General features: G+C 43.5%; 1 pseudogene; it reads right to left on the bottom strand.

Moving 5' to 3' along the window:
* Positions 1-530: 530 nt before the first annotated feature.
* On the bottom strand, positions 531-1,172 carry LOC148926333 (uncharacterized; annotated as a pseudogene).
* Positions 1,173-17,050: the final 15,878 nt, after the last annotated feature.

Genomic DNA, 17,050 nt, shown 5'->3' with positions numbered 1-17,050 from the left:
GGCCCGGCCCCTTGAACATGTGCTAAATCTCCACTTGCAGTTTGGATATAGGTTTTTTGTGTAACGAAAATTTTGGCAAAATCAGAGGCATCATAGGATATGGTATCGGTGGCTCCACAATCAAATATCCAGTGATCAGTTTTTTCTTGGTTTACTAGGATAGTCGGTAAGTCCGCTAATGCTTGGAAGGAATTTCTACATTCAATATTGGGCTCCATGTCAAAGTTTTTAACACTTAGAGTCTCTAAACATGCTTTCGCTATTGCAGGGGGTTCATTTTGCAAATTCACAGAATTCTGGGGTATAGATTTACCCATAAATGACATAGGGGGTAAAAAATGATATTTTGGAGAATGTTATTGGGGTCAATTTCGCATAAGGAAGACTCAAGGGGGTGTATTGAGATTTTAGGGAATATTAGGGGTTTAAAAAATCAAACCCCTCTTTACCTCCTGAAAACCTAGCCGTCGCCATCCCTCTTCCAATTTCTGCTTGCTGCGCTCCTTCCCCTCTGTGATTCCCGATCATCGTCACCGACGGAGCTGAGATTGACGGTGCAGTGATGCCCGCCGGAGCTTCGTCGGTGGTCCAGCCTCCTCTGGCCATGCCACCGCTGCTCTTCCGCCACCGCCCCGATTATGGTTTCGACTGGCCGCCCTTGATGCTCTCGTTTTGTTCATTTCATCCCACCATTAGGGATATCCAATTAGGAGGAAGCAGCCTTCTTTCGTATGTTTCTTTCCTCCACAGTGAGAGCAAGTGAGCCTACTCTTGTCATCCTCCCCTATTCGGCTGCGATTTGTTGTGTGCGAGGAGTAGCCGGGTGGTGGTGGCCGATTCACGGCGGCTAACCCAGCGCCGATGCCGCCGGTCAAGGATTCCTTTGATTCGGGTTTGAGGACTCCCGAATTGATGGCCTCTCTTCGAACAATTCCATACGCCTGTTTCACTGTTGGTAGAGGATCCTTGTTGATGATTTCCTTCTTGACAGCATCGTATTTGTGATCAAGGGCTCGCAGGAACTGGTACAATCAAAACCTTTGTTCTCTCTGGTTGTATTTCTCAATCTCCGTTGGGTAACTCATTGGATTCGGGTCTCGGGTGTCAATCATGATCCATAAGTCCTGAAACTTATTCCATAACTCCTCTAATGTCCGTGTTCCTTGTCTCATATCATATGCTTGTTGGTGCAGATCCCATATTTGGACAGGATCAGAACTGCTCCCGTTGTGACGGAAAATCCGTCCCATAGGTCTCTCGCCGTATCATACTGGGATACCTAGTTTACCAGGCTTGTCGCGAGGTTGTTAATGATCCAATTGAACACCAGATCATCCCGTTGTTGCCATTTTGCGTAGCCGGGATCCTCAATCGGGGGGGGGGGTTTGAAACTCCAATTATGTGAGACGCCAAACCTTTTCCCCTGATTGCTCGTTTCATGAGGGTCATCCACAGGGGATAGACAACTCCATCCAGTTTGGTTTTCACGGAGACTTCCCCGAAATTCTCGGGGTGGTCGGGTTGAACAGGTTGAGTTGTTGCCGGTGGTGTTACCGACTTTCTTTCTGGTGGCATATCAAAGTTTTGTTTCATGAACTCCGCAAGTTGAGCAGGAAATTTGGGTGGAAAGCCTTTTTGGCTGTCCCCGGTTGAGGTTTTTTTGGGAGTTTCTGGTTTGGAATCTGACATGGTTTTGGTTGGTTGATTTGCAGGTTCTGGGTTAGAAAGGGTAAGGCTGAAGGCCGAGAAGGGTTAGGGACGATGATGATTCTGTTTCTGAGTCTCCATGGAAGTTTTAATCTGCTCTTGATACCATATCAAAAGAGGGGATCAACCGAGAGGATAAGTGTTGGGAGAGAAGGAATCATTATTTTTATTTTTTGAATTGCTGAGTTTGCTCCTTTCCTGGCTTAGAATATCCTATGCAATCTTTCCTTTCTTGACAAATATCAAATACTCACTCCGTCCCATTTAAAATGAAACATTTGGGAATCGGCACAGGATTTTATGTAGTGTTGTTTTGTGAGTTAATGAAGAGAGAGTAAAGTAAGAGAGATGAAAAAGTAGAGATAGAGTTGTTTCCATTTTAGGAAACGTTTCATATTTAACGGGACAACCTAAAAAGGAAAACGTTGTATTTTTAATGGGACAGAGGGAGTATATATCAACGAGATTTTGTTTTGTGATAGATCAAAATGCTCAAGCCAAAAGAGGGCGAGCTGTGTAGCAGAGAGACACACATAGCATGAAAAGGTCTCTAAAACAAACAAAACAAATATGGCCAAAGACAACTATCTATGAACCTATCACGTCAACAAAACACAAATTAACCAAAGGCAGCCCACCATGAAGAAGAAAAGAAGAGAGGCATACACAAAAGGAAGATTTAGTTTTACAAATTTTTGACACAAGAGATCAATCGGACTTTGATTCCTTATAAAGTGGTTGATGTTATCAATATAATTTATAAGATCATTGCAAAAATCTCTTGGCCAAGAGACTAGCAAGAGTTATCCCAGATTTGATTGTAGAGGCATAATCCACTTTTGTTTATGCATTTAATGTAACGCCCCACTTTATCAAACCCTAATTTTCGGGTTATAAAATTTTTGCATTAAATGCTTTAAATGCTATGATATGTGGATTAATTGATGAGTGATTAATTACATGATGTCTTTGTGACCTAATTGCGTATGGGAGTTGAGATTGAGTTGAATAGTCAACTTGTTGATAATATGACGTGGCGTTGAAAAGTCAAAGATGTGTAAAATATGACATGGCCGTGGAATGGTCAAAGTCGTGGAAAAATGTGAAGTGGAAGTGAAATTCGAATATGTGAATATTTGATGCGGAGTAATATAATTGTGGTGAATTATTTTTTTTCCTAAGGGATGAGTGAGAATTTAATAGGAGCATTATTTAATCATGTGGAATTTTCGATCCCTCCTATTTTTATTTGGAGAAGGAATCATATTTTTCTTGGATTTAATTATCGCTTGGGATAATTATCCGAATTAAATCCAAAGTCCGATTATTCCTTATATTTTATGAAATTTTCGAAAATCCATAAGTTGTTCCTAGAGGGATTTTTCGAAAATCCTTAATATGGGAGAAGAGAATTTTTATTATATTATTTGATCCCTTATTTATTCTCTTCCATGAATAAATATAAATATGCTAGAATAACTTACCATATCTTGCCATATCTAAGAAGATATTGCCATATCCTAATTAAATTAGGATTTGAATTTAAATTCCTTGTGGGAGAGGCATAAAAATCGCCTACTACTATTATTTGAGGAGGATTTTATTATTTTATTCTGCTCCGTGATATATTATTCTACTCCGTAAAATATTCAAATTAAATCATAGGCTAATTTAATAGCCTAGAATTCGAATTCCCTATTATTACTCTTCAAATTTTCGGCCTCTACAACTAACAAATCTTTCCAAATCTTTATTTATTTAATTATTGGATTATATCTTGCACTCTATAAATAAGAGTGAGAATCCTAAACCCTAGCACTACAGAAAAATCGCCCCACTCCCAAAATCACGTCGCTCTCTCCATCTCCCACTCTATCCAAAAATTTCTTCTGCTTTATTCAAGATTTCTTCATCAATTGAGAAGAATCCAAGTTGAAATTCAAGAGTTTATTGAAGAATCAAGGTTATAACTTGTTACTACCGTTCGTTCTTTGGGAAAAGGTACTTTAATTTTGATCTCCTCTTCTTCTACCGATTAATCGGTGTTCTTGAGTCCACATGCATTTAGATTGAGTGAAGTGGGACTAAATTGATGAATTTGGGATCCATATAAGAGTGTGTGTGCGTGATCGTGTGTGTGTGTGCACACGCCTCGGCGTGCGTGCACATGTGTGGTGTTCGTGTGCGTGTGTTGTGTGTGTAGAACACTCATGCGTGACATGATTTAATGGTGAATTTGGAGTTGTTATTCGAATAAAAATGATATGCTAATCGTACTTCGATTTTTGAATGATGATATTAAAGATTTATCGATGGGAAAAAGGGAAACGTGGGAACATGCATGATTTGAAATCAATGTTCAAAACTGATTTATGATACGCCTAATTTAAAGGTGATACTTCGCGCTTTCAGCGTGATAAACGAGGAGAAGAGAATACTTTCGAGCTAAGCCGACGAGGTGGGCTTTCTTTTAAAATAAGGACATTGTCCTAAACTGATATTGATGAGAATGAGATATGTGTTATCATGCCTTGATTTGTTTTGTCGTGCCTATCCCTCGTGGCTATGCCACTATTGATTTAATCGAATTCGGATCCTTGTAGAGCCGCAAACTCTACTTGGGTTAGTGTACACCAATGTTAGACCGAGTGTCAGCGTACGGGTTGGCCGGTCTAGTGACCTGGATTACGGCCGCATTCCTTGTCATGTAGAATGAGGATATAGTAAACATCGATGTGAAAAATGGTTGCGCGACCGTGATATTTGATAGAGAATATATTGTGGTGCCTCGGGCCTTTCTAAAGATAAAACCCCGATGGACACTTGAAAGTGTCATGATAACTATTTTTGTGATAAAACTGTTTTCGGCAATGAGTCCACTGAGTATGATTACAGTACTCAGCCCTGCATGTGTTTTCCCTATGTGCAGGTTGAGCGGTGACGAGCGGGCGGCGGTGTTGAGTAGGAAATAATAACATGATCTGTTGAAACTTTGAGTGTTGTTGTGTCTCCATACATAGCTTCACTTCTCTCTTGGTCGCTTCCGCTATTTATGAAAACTTGTGATCTATTGGTTGGGTTAAATTCTTTTATTTCGTGGGAATATTTTGGATATGGAACAGTTGAAATTATTTTGGAAACTTTGATAAGCATTTATTGCGATAGCCTTTTGTTGGATTCCTTTGCTAAGGCATTATTCTTCTTCTACTTAATTGCTCATTAAAATGCTCTGGTAAATTGCCTTTAAATGAGACCCTAGCCTGTGATCTTTGTTGCATTTAAGTCTCCTAGATAGCGATCGCCATTATTATTGTACCCTAGAATGGCGGGTCGTTACAGTTGGTATCAGAGCCTCAGTTCTTTCTGCTCTGGACCCAATAGTCTTGTTGAATTAAAAATCTGTAATTTGTGTAAATTGACTAATTGATAATTGTCGAAGGCTCAACACCGCAACTCGTGTCCGCTCAACCACGATGAATGAGGTAGCAAGTATCTCTTGAATATTGATTTGAATTATGAAATATTGGAAGTTGAAGCGAATGAGAGTTGTTGTGATATTTGGAAATTTGTGATGGAGTATAAAATGATGATTATGCATGCATGCGAAAGTGCAAAATGTGATTATGAAAAACAAATGATAAATGATGTTATGCAAGTGATTATATGTTAAGACCGTTATGAGTTGAATGAATAAAACTCTATGAAAATTCTATATGATTTGTGATTTGCGTGATATGTGATGAACGACATCCATGAGAACGAACTTGGGCATGCTGCTATACATAGTTGTAAGTCGTGTCGTGAATGAAAATTTTGTGATAATATCGAACTTGGAGGCATCAAACACCGAATACGAGGCGAGCGACTTATGAGAACGAATTGCGAAGCATCGAAACGCGAAAACATATATATATACAAACCTTTTGTCACGGAAAGGAAATTCCGTTATTTCTTGATATGATATTACCTTCACACCTCCGTCGTTCGACGCATACACATATATATATATCCATCGTACTCTCAGCATCAGTTGAAACCTTATACACTATTAATTTTTTTTTCGATCCTTATGCTGATGCTGAGATTTCTTTTGTAGATGCCTAATCATTATTACGCACCGATGCGCGACCGTTATGCGAAGAACAAGGTTTTCCCTGTCGAAACCTACCAAGAGTTTGAGTGGGATGGAAAGTCTATTCTCCTAACCTACGTCACTGAATTCTACGATCGCTGGATGGATGCATACGCGTATGGAGGAGTTACCCATCACGCGGGGATCTTGAGATTGATCCACAGCCTGCCGAGTCCTTGGAGCGAATGGACTGCCCAAGCTGCATTGCCATATACGTGGTTCAGTCCGCCAGAGTACAAGCCTCGAGGCGATATAATCGGCTTGATAGAAGTGCTACTCCCAGCCATGGCAGCTGCGAGGGATGGACCGCCGCTTAGTCCTCCACCGCACAAGTATCAGCCAGGTCAGGCCCGTCGATGGAGGTATTGTCGCGATAAGGAGCCGCATGTTGATCGTGTCCCTACTAGGCCAAGACTTAAGGCTAATGCGGCTAACCCTTTGATCATCCATGGGAATGTGGAGGACATGCGTGCGATAACTCCACCGCCCCCGGATGTTGGTGAATATGGCGAGAATGAGGGACCGGACGAGGAAGGACCTGCTTTGGAAATAGATGAGGACGAGGACCCCGAGGAGGATATGAACGATATCGACTAGGAGTGATAGTCGTGGAATGTTTGTTTTGCTTCCCCCATGTTTTTGGATTGAATTGCTTGATTTTCTACTCACTTTCGTTAGTTTTGCTACTCTCTTTTGTTTTTTTCTGCATTTTGATACTAAGACCTCTATGAGGCAACCTTTTAATTAATATGCCATGGGGAGATATTATTTTGATGCAATAGATTGCTTTTCGTACATGGGACAAATTATCTATCACAATGTTATCACGCCATCACATCATGACTCTTGTCGCACCACCATTTTTGAATACCTTATGGCGCCCTGTACTCGCCACTTAAATTGTACGACTGCTTCCTAAGTGCAATTGCCTTAATGATATGGAACATTGATCTTTTGATAACCTTGACGCAACCGATTTTTGGTAACAATGTTATTGACACTACTCTTTGCAATCCGTCTACGTGACGAACTTTTGATATCTTGTGCTTGGCCATATACTCTAAAACAATTGACCCATGAACCTTGTTATTCAACTATACCACGTGACTATTGTTAGAATCATGGGAATATTTTGTGTTGATAAATCAGAATGCCACCAAGACGCCACCGAGAACAAACTCCTCAACCGGAGGAAGAGGACAGCGAGCGTGTCACAACCCATTCCGCATCCTCCACCTCCTCCGCCTCCGCCGCCTCCGGTCGATCGAGAAATCGTGAAGCTATTCTTGGAGCAAAAGCCACCTGTGTTTGACGGATTGGGAGAACCGGCCAAGGCGGAATCTTGGATCCGGGCAATAGAGCGCATCTTCGCGATTTTGAGATGTAACGATAGAGAACGCATGAGTTGTGTGACCCATCAACTGACTTAGGCAGCCGACTTTTGGTGGGATACTAGAACGAAGACTATGCCACGAAACCAAGTAGAGGCGATGACGTGGGAAGGTTTCAAAACGGAAGTACACAACAAGTATGTGCCGAAGAGCTATCAGAAAGCAAAGGCATCGGAGTTTCACAATCTGACTCAAGGACGCATGACGGTGACCGAGTACGATCGAGCGCTCAACAGCATGACCCGGTATGCCCCCGATCAAGTCGACACCGATGAGAAGCTATCTGACAAGTTCCGTGAGGGACTGAAACCCGAGATAAGAATGTCATTGGCCAGCCGAGGGAGACTCCCCTACACCGAAGCATTAGCACTTGCGCTAGATATTGAGGCAGCAATAGCTAAGGAGAAAGCTAAGGAGAACACTACCTCGTCTTTGCCCCCACCGCACTACACCAGAGAGAAACGGAAGTGGGATGAGCCTAGAACTTCACACGATGGAAAACGGCACCAGTCGAGTCAGCATCAATCCCAGCACGGAGGAGGGTAGCATACGTCTAGTCAGCATCGATCCCACCACAATGCAATGTGTGCTCTAAGTACTATTTCGGAGAATGCTGGTACCAGAACGTGATCAAGTTGTGGAGGAAATGGTCACTTCTCTAGGGAGTGTCCAAATAACAAGGTAGGATCGGGATCGAGACAGAACTATCAGGGATCCCGTCAACAAGCGAGGGCACCGCCGAATGAATCAGGAGGAAATCACGACCCATCGTCGCGGCAACAACAACCTCACCGCCCCAGACTTCCTCCCCAAGCTAGAGCGTTCGCGCTGGAACAGAAGAAACCGAAGAAAGAGCAAGAGGATCGTGGGAAAGGAAACTTGACAGGTATGGGCGAAATTCTCGATACCCCCGTTGTTGTGTTGTTTGACACGGGCGCATCGCACTCATTTATATCTGAATTATGTGTGCACACTTTGAGCTTGCCTACTAGCGAATCTGAACGTAGAATGATGGTGTCCTCACCAGTAGGAGGAATGATAGAAATATCTAGAACGTGTTCGAAAGTAGAAGTTGTTATGGGAGAACTTAAGATAGTTGCTCACGACTTGCGAGTCATAAAAATGGAGGATATCGATATAATCTTGGGAATGGACTGGCTGACAACGAACTTTGCGACGATTCGTTGTAAGGAGAGGCAAATATCTTTACAAGCTCCGGGAAGCGAACCCACCATATACCATGGAACCTCGATGAACCGGCGAACCGCCATCATATCCGCACTACAGGCGACCGCAATGATGAAAAAAGGGCGAACTGCTTATCTTGTCTACCTCCATGGAGAGGAGAAGGATGAGAAGAAGATGGAAGATGTCGCTGTCGTGAAAGAATTCCCAGATGTTTTTCCAGAAGTGTTACCTAGACCACCGCCAGATCGACAATTGGAATTCACGATTGACCTTGAACCGGGAGCCGCACCCGTATCAAAGGCACCATATCGAATGGCGCCAAAAGAGTTGGAGGAATTAAAGATACAACTCCAGGAACTCATGGACCTAGGTTTCATTAGGCCTAGCGTCTCGCCATGGGGCGCACCAGTACTTTTCGTGAAGAAGAAGGACGGGTCGATGAGAATGTGTATCGACTATAGGGAGTTGAACAAATTGACTCTAAAGAACAAGTATCCACTGCCGAGGATAGATGACTTGTTCGATCAACTTCGAGGAGCAGGCGTGTTTTCAAAGATGGACTTGAGGTCCGGATATCACCAGCTACGAGTTCGAAGGGAGGATATACCCAAGACTGCGTTTCGCACAAGATATGGCCACTACGAGTTCGTTGTGATGCCGTTTGGATTGACGAATGCCCCAGCGGTGTACATGGACTTGATGAATCGAATATTCCATCCGTACTTGGATAAATTCGTTTTAGTCTTCATAGACGACGTACTAGTCTACTCAAAGAATGAGAAGGAGCATGAGGAGCACCTACGAATCACGTTGGAGACGTTGAGGACCGAGAAGTTGTACGCCAAATTCAGCAAGTGTGAATTCTGGCTAAAGGAAGTGAACTTTCTAGGACACATTGTGTCGGCAGAAGGAATCCGAGTGGACCCCGCCAAGGTTGAGGCGGTACAACGATGGAAGTCGCCTTCAACACCAAACGAAATTCGGAGTTTCCTAAGATTGGCAGGATACTACCGAAGATTCATTGAAGGATTCTCTAAGATAGCGAGACCAATGACGCAACAACTTAAGAAGGGAGTCAAGGTGAATTGGACCCCAGAGTGTGAAGCGAGTTTTCAACTCTTGAAGGAGAAATTGACCACCGCGCCAGTTTTAGCTGTGCCCGAGTCTGGAGCGAACTACGTAGTCTACACCGATGCTTCGAAGGTTGGACTAGGATGTGTGTTGATGCAAAACAACAAGGTGATCGCCTACGCATCACGACAGTTGAGACCACACGAGTTGAATTACCCAACGCACGATTTGGAGTTAGCAGCAGTGGTACATGCCCTAAAGATTTGGAGGCATCATCTATACGGAGTTAGATGTGAAATCTTTACGGACCACAAGAGCTTAAAGTATTTCTTCGAGCAGAGAGACTTGAATATGCGACAACGAAGATGGCTCGAGCTAGTGAAGGACTATGATTGTGGCATCAACTACCACCCCGGCAAAGCAAATGTGGTGGCAGATGCTTTGAGCCGTAGAGATCATTCGCAAATAGCTACTTTTCTGACGGAAGAGGAGAGCTTGATACGAGAATTTAGCAAAATGCGATTAGAAATGATAAGAGCACCCGAAACAGTGGAAGGGCGAATTGCCACTTTGGTGGTTAAACCAGATCTGAAAACGAGAATCGTTGCAGCGCAACGGATGGATGCGGAACTAGAGGAAATCCGAATTGAAGTGAGAATCGGTGAATCCGGAAAATTTAGTGAGGAGTCCGACAACGCCCTCATATTTTGAAGGAAGGTTATGCGTACCAAGCAACGAGGAACTTAAAAACGAGATCATGAGCGAAGCTCATGAAACTCCATACACTGCCCACCCTGGAAGCACGAAGATATACCAAGACTTGAAAAAGTCCTTTTGGTGGAACGGCATGAAGAGGGATATCGCGGCATTTGTGGAACGTTGCATAGCCTGCCAACAGGTGAAGGCATTACATCAACGACCACATGGAAAATTACAACCATTGGAGATACCCGAGTGGAAATGGGAGCACATAGCCATGGATTTTGTGACGGCCTTGCCGAAGACCCTAAATGGGAACACCGCAATCTGGGTGATTATAGATGGACTTACCAAGAGTGCGCATTTCATACCGATTCCGGTAACCCATGGATCGATCAAGCTGGCTCGGTTCTACATAAAGGAGATCGTGCGATTGCACGGAGTCCCAGTGACAATTACGTCCGATTGTGACCCGAAGTTCACATCGAAATTTTGGATTAGTCTACAGCGCGAGTGAAGAGTTGATTTTCTGCTTGCTGTATCCTATCAATTTCTAATTACACACTTCCTAGATCCAGTAAATCAACTAGATCACAAGGTCTAGAGACTCACAAGACTGGAAGTCTGGTCGTTGGTACGCAAGCAAACCTTCAAAACCCTCAACCACAGATACTAAACTAGCACAGGGAAGTAGGGATCGATCCCACAGAGATGGACTCGTATAGTACATGCATAGAGATTTGGAAACTATTTTTGGGTTGGCTGCTGCCACGCATATTTTGGGTTGAGGAATTTAACTAAGTGAATTTGGAAATAAAGTACGCTATGCTAACTGCTAGATCTAGGCGAAAATGAATTTTGCATAAGAACTAAGTCAAATCAACTACTAGATCTGGGACTTCTACGAACATATCTAGACCAAGGAGATTAAAACAAGTGGGGACCAAACTCTGAAAAAGGTAAGTACGGACAGAATCGAATCTGCAGCCTAACTAACTAAAGCATCAACTGAAAATGACTTCATCTTCTTCAACGAACACAAATAAATGCAGAGATCAAGAAAAACAAACTCAGATGTAGATCGGAGGCATAATCTTAACAGAAAACTAAACAACGACGGAAATTAAACTGCTAGACGAAGCAAACCAGGCAGAACAAAATTTCCCATAATTTCATGCACAAATTTCACCTCCCCTGTTCAGATCCACACTTCGGATGCTAAATCCACTCCGGATCCAAGCATCCGAACAAAAATCCAACCGAACACAACTTCAATACCACGATTCTCGAATCTCCTAAAATATTCAGCAACAAATTCAAGATAGCATCTCAAATAAACACTCCGAAATAGCAAGCATCATAATAATCAACACGAAATCTAACTTCATCAAAGCAAATCAAATGTAAACAGAACGGATAAACTGATTTAGCAACAAAACAACAAGCTCGACTTCCAAACGTGAAGTTCGAGACTGAACTGAGTACCAAACAGAAATTAAGAGAACAATTGTTTCTTCGCCCTCAAGGGACGGTGGTGCACTGATACGTAATTCACGAAAACGAAAACCACCCCAAATTTCCCATTTCCCTAGTGTGTGTGCTAAGAGCGTGACTGTGTGTGGAGTGTAACCGATCTCCATTCTTGTTGCGCACTCCTTTATTTATAAGCTTCGAGGTGGGGCCCAGCGAGGTATTGATTGACTTGATTGCCCTCAGCTTTTGGCTTCCTTCCTCTAGCTTTTCCTCGTGATTCCGTTCCTGCTCCTCGCTAGATATCCTCCTCCAGCATCTCCTGGATCTAGCGCTACACACACACCTGGCTTAACAAAACTTGTTAGATCCAGCAGAAATGTGATGTTTTTCACTACATAACCAATGCATGAAATTAGCCTTATCAAACTGCTCACACTTACACCATACTTGTCCTCAAGTATAAAGACAAGAAGAAAAGAAGAATAAGGCGAATTTCAAGCATGGTTATCCCCTTGACCGACTCTACAGACTCTAGACAAAACTCCTACACCTAGACACAACTGAGGCAAAGCTAGACACTAAAACAAAGAGTACATAATCACATAGGATGAAAACATATAAACACATATGCATGAACTGGTTTCAACTTTTAGGCAACCGTCCCCACAAGATTAAGATCAATCCAACAGGCTGCACTCCTCCAAATAGGCCCTTTTCTCCCCTCTACCTAGCCAATCTGTCAGCTCGTCAAGATAGCCTTTTACTTCCCCAATTGTTAGATTCACTCGATCGCTCATTCCTTACCAGGGATGTTAGGACCGATTCTCTCTTAAGTTATTGCCAAACCACTGAAACCTCGGGTTATGAGAATTCCTCCTTCTATCCTCCGTCACTATCCCCCTTTTTTTCTTTTTTTTTTTTTTCTTTCTGGACTTCGTCCAGCTTATACCTCCTTGATTTCCTGGACTTCGTCCAGCTTATACCTCCTTGATTTCCTGGACTTCGTCCAGCTTATACCTCCTTGATTTTTTTCTCTCTTTTTATTTCCTCCTCTGGACTTCGTCCAGCTTATACCTCCAGATTTTATGATTATATATTTTCTCCTTTCCCCCTTTTTTATTTATATTTTTTTTTTTTTCTTCTCTTTTCCTTCAGCATTCAGTGGCAGACTTTTGACATATGTTAGCTCTAAGTGTTATCACAGGCTTATAACTCACCTCTAGAGTAGGGCTTCACAACTGAGCAAGTAAAGGCATTTACTATCGTTCTCGCTTCATTCAGATTGGTTCGGCTTACTAAAGAATCAGGCTTCTAAGTTGGAATACCTCCTATTTTCAATTGCTCTCCCTAAGGGAATCTGCCGTATTATATCCACTAGTTCATGCGATACAATCCTAGACCTACAACTCCTCAAAGCATAATAACACTGCATTGATTCCTCTCCCCCTCCCACTTCACTCAAGCTTGTCCTCAAGCCATCGTCGTGAAGGGGGGAAAACAGAGAATTCAATGCAGAATTAAACAACAATTTCACTTCTCACACTTAGACCGAACAACGGGCTAAGTGGGAGAAGAATAAACCAACAGAAAACATAGAACTTCTCACACTTAGACCAAGCATTGGGCTAAGTGGGAGAAGATAGCATAAAACACAGCAAAAACATGAAAATAAGACACAGAAAAGAAAAAAAACACAAAAACTAAAATTTACTTGGTCTGGGGAAATTGTTCATTTCTGGGGCTGGCTCCCGCGAGAGCCAGACGGTGGTGGAACACTGGGGCGGTTTGTTTTCACTTTCTTCTTCGCTGGTTTCTCCAGCTCTTCCTTTCCTTCTGCAGCTTGATCGAGTCCTGGTTTCCTCATTAGCATTTTCGTCCTCGGTGGATTTGGAACTTTCTCGGGAATAGTCGGGGTGGTCAACTGCTGGAATGGCTTGATCGAGGGACTGCTGTGGATGATCTTCTGTGCCTCGCCACTTGACCCAGGAGTCGACTTCGACTGGGTCAAGGGAAGCGTCTGATGCAGCCATTTCAACATCCGCGTAGATATCTCCACAGCTTCCGCCACTCTTTCACTTTGTTTGGCACATTTCGTGGCCAAATCTGCTACGTTGCTGCTCAGAACTTTTACTTCTTCCCGACTCCCATTGAGTTCCTTCCGTATTCCCCCGAGTTCCTTCATCATCTCCTTTTTCATCAGTTGCATTTCCTTTTTCATGTCCTGCACCTCCTTCCTAAGCTCTTCCACCTCTTCACTTGGCATGGCCTCCTCAGCTTCCTCCGGCTCCGCCTTCGCTTTATCTCCCAGCGAATAGAAGTAAGTCTTGTTGCCTTGAGTTTGCAACAAGCCCTTGTTGAAGAAGTAGTCTACGCTGAAAACCTCTGGGCGGTCGCACATCACGACCTCGGGAGCAAGCTCGGCGATCTTCACCTCAATGTTTCGTTGCAGGCATGACATCAGCGACCGTACTCCTCCATAATTGTCGGCATTTTGAATTTCAAATTATAACTTCCCTCCTCAACTGCTCCTTCATGCACTCTTCCTCTAATTGATTCCCTTGACCGCGACCTAAAAAAAATATGAAGACCCCAGACTCCTGGGTCAAGGTTAAAGTACGAGACATAAATCCCCTTTGAGTTTGGGTCTTCGAAAATATTTTTGGAAATTTTTGAATTTTTATTTTGTTTGGATTTTCTTTGTCTTCTAAAGCAATTAAACTATGTACAATTACCTTTGAATATTCTCGAATCCCCTGGATCAGTGTGTAAAAACATAACATTTCCCTTGACCCAGGAGTTCATCGAGAATATTCCTTTGTCTGGCTAAGTGATAACTGAGAGCGCACGTAGTGGTATTTCCTCCACTACGCATAGCTCAGAATTATCCCTATAGACTTTCAATCTATGGCCATTAACAAGAAAAGGGACCGAGTTAGGAGCACTTCCCTGGATTTCCACTGCTCCGTGTGCGCGGAGGCCAACGATGGTATATGGACCTACCCACTTTGACTTCAACTTCCCTGGCATTAGCTTGAGTCTGGACTGAAATAGAAGTACTTTCTGCCCCACCTGAAGTTCCTTGACCCGGAGGTTCTTGTCGTGCCAGAGCTTCGTTCTTTCCTTGTACCACATTGCTGAATCGAATGCCTCTAGCCGTAGTTCCTCCAGCTCCTGTAATTGCAGCTTCCTTTCTTCTTCACATGCCACAGACTTCATATTCATTTCCTTAATGGCCCAGTATGCCTTGTGCTCCACTTCCACGGGTAAGTGACACATTTTCCCAAACACCAACCTATAGGGTGACATCCCGATTGGTGTCTTGTAAGCAGTCCTATACGCCCACAAAGCATCGTCAAGGCGTTTACTCCAATCCTTCCTTGTGGTGTTAACTGATTTTTCCAGAATACTCTTTATCTCCCTATTAGAGACTTCAGCTTGCCCATTCGATTGGGGGTGATATGGTGTAGACAATCTATGATGCACGCCGTATTTCCTCATGAGCGCTTCTATAGTGCGGTTGCAGAAGTGTGTTCCTTGATCTGAGATAATCGCTCTAGGAACTCCATATCTGCTGAAAATGTTTGACTTCAGAAACTTGGCCACCTCTTTAGACTCACAAGTGGGCGTAGCCTTCGCCTCTATCCATTTGGAAACGTAGTCTACAGCGACCAATATGTAAGCATTTCCGTACGACGACGGAAATGGGCCCATAAAATCCATCCCCCAAACATCGAAAATTTCGCAGATCACTATGGGCACTTGGGGCATCTCATCTCGTCTCGAGATTCCCCCTGTCTGTTGACACCTTTCGCAGCATTGACAGTATTCAAAGGCATCCTTGTTCAATGTAGGCCAGTAGAATCCACTGTCTAGAACTTTCCTTGCGGTTCTCCTTGGTCCGAAATGCCCTCCACACGCCAAGGAGTGACAATGATGGAGTACATCTCTTTGTTCCCATTCAGGAATGCAACGTCGAATTATCTGATCTGCACACATCTTCCAAAGATAAGGATCATCCCAGAAGTAATATTTGGCTTCGCTTTTAAGCTTCATCTTCTGGGCCCGGGAAGCTTCCTCTGAACTTGGCACCTCTCCCGTGACCAAGTAATTTGCCAGGTCAGCGTACCATGGTTCTGCGTTACGTACGCGCTTTCCTCGATCAGATTCTCCTGGACCTGTTAAAACTAAGACAGATTCCCAGCTTATCGGTCTAGGTGGTTCGTCCATATAGTACAAATGCTCTTCGGGAAAAACATCGGGAATAGCCTCGTCCGTATCTCCTTGATGAATTCTACTCAAGTGGTCAGCCACTCGATTCTCTGTTCCTCTTTTGTCTCTTACTTCCCAATCAAACTCCTGTAGAAGTAGGACCCATCGAATTAGCCTTGGCTTTGATTCTTTCTTAGCTAGCAAGTACTTTATTGCTGCATGATCAGTGAAAACAATAACCTTTGACCCAAGAAGATAAGGGCGGAATTTTTCGAACGAGTAGACGACAGCCAACATTTCCTTCTCCGTAGTATCGTAATTCTTCTGAGCTTGATTTAGTGTCTTGGACGCATAGAAAATTACGTAGTTTTTCCCATCTATCTTCTGCCCTAGGACGGCTCCCACAGCGAAATCGCTCGCGTCGCACATTATCTCAAAAGGGTGATTCCAGTCCGGTGCCCTGATAATTGGTGCGGACACTAGTCTCTCCTTGAGCAATTGAAATGCCCTCTTGCATCCCTCATCAAACTCGAACTCCACATCGTTGTGCAGCAAATGAGTGAGTGGTTGCGCAATTTTTGCAAAGTCCTTGATAAACCTTCGATAAAACCCTGCGTGACCGAGGAATCCTCTAACTTCCTTTTGATTTGTAGGGTAAGGTAGCTTTGCAATCACTTCCACCTTTGCCTTGTCCACTTGTATTCCAGATTTCTTCGGTACCATGTGAACCGGACTGACCCACTCGCTATCTGGAATAGAGTATATGATTCCAAGGGACAGTAGTTTCAGAACTTCCTTGAGCACTTCCTCCCTCATGTTTGGATTCAGTTTCCTTTGTGGATCACGCCGAGCCTTTGCCCCTTCCTCTAGTCTGATGTGGTGCATGCAAAGATCAGGGCTAATTCCAACTAGGTCAGAAAGTGTCCACCCTATGGCCTTCTTGTTCCTCCTTATTACTTCCAGCAGCGCACTCTCTTGGTCTTCAGTCAAGCGGCTGTTAATTATCACTGGACAAGTTTCTCCTTCCTCCAGGTATGCATACTTTAAATTTTCAGGCAAAGTTTTCAACTCCTTCTTCGGTGTGATGGCTTCCTGAGGTAAAGGGTTCTCCGCCTTACTTCTTGGCGCCATTTCCTCTAGATTCGCTCCCTCGTCTGGGCTCTTCTCCTGAACAGATCTG

Source organism: Salvia hispanica, chromosome 5, assembly GCF_029641045.1.
Source record: "Salvia hispanica isolate PSC_SH4W2 chromosome 5, Shi_PSC_v1, whole genome shotgun sequence".
Classification (NCBI taxonomy): Eukaryota; Viridiplantae; Streptophyta; class Magnoliopsida; order Lamiales; family Lamiaceae; genus Salvia; species Salvia hispanica.
The sequence above is the reverse complement of the archived record's forward strand: the minus strand, read 5'-3'. Positions and strand labels throughout refer to the sequence as shown.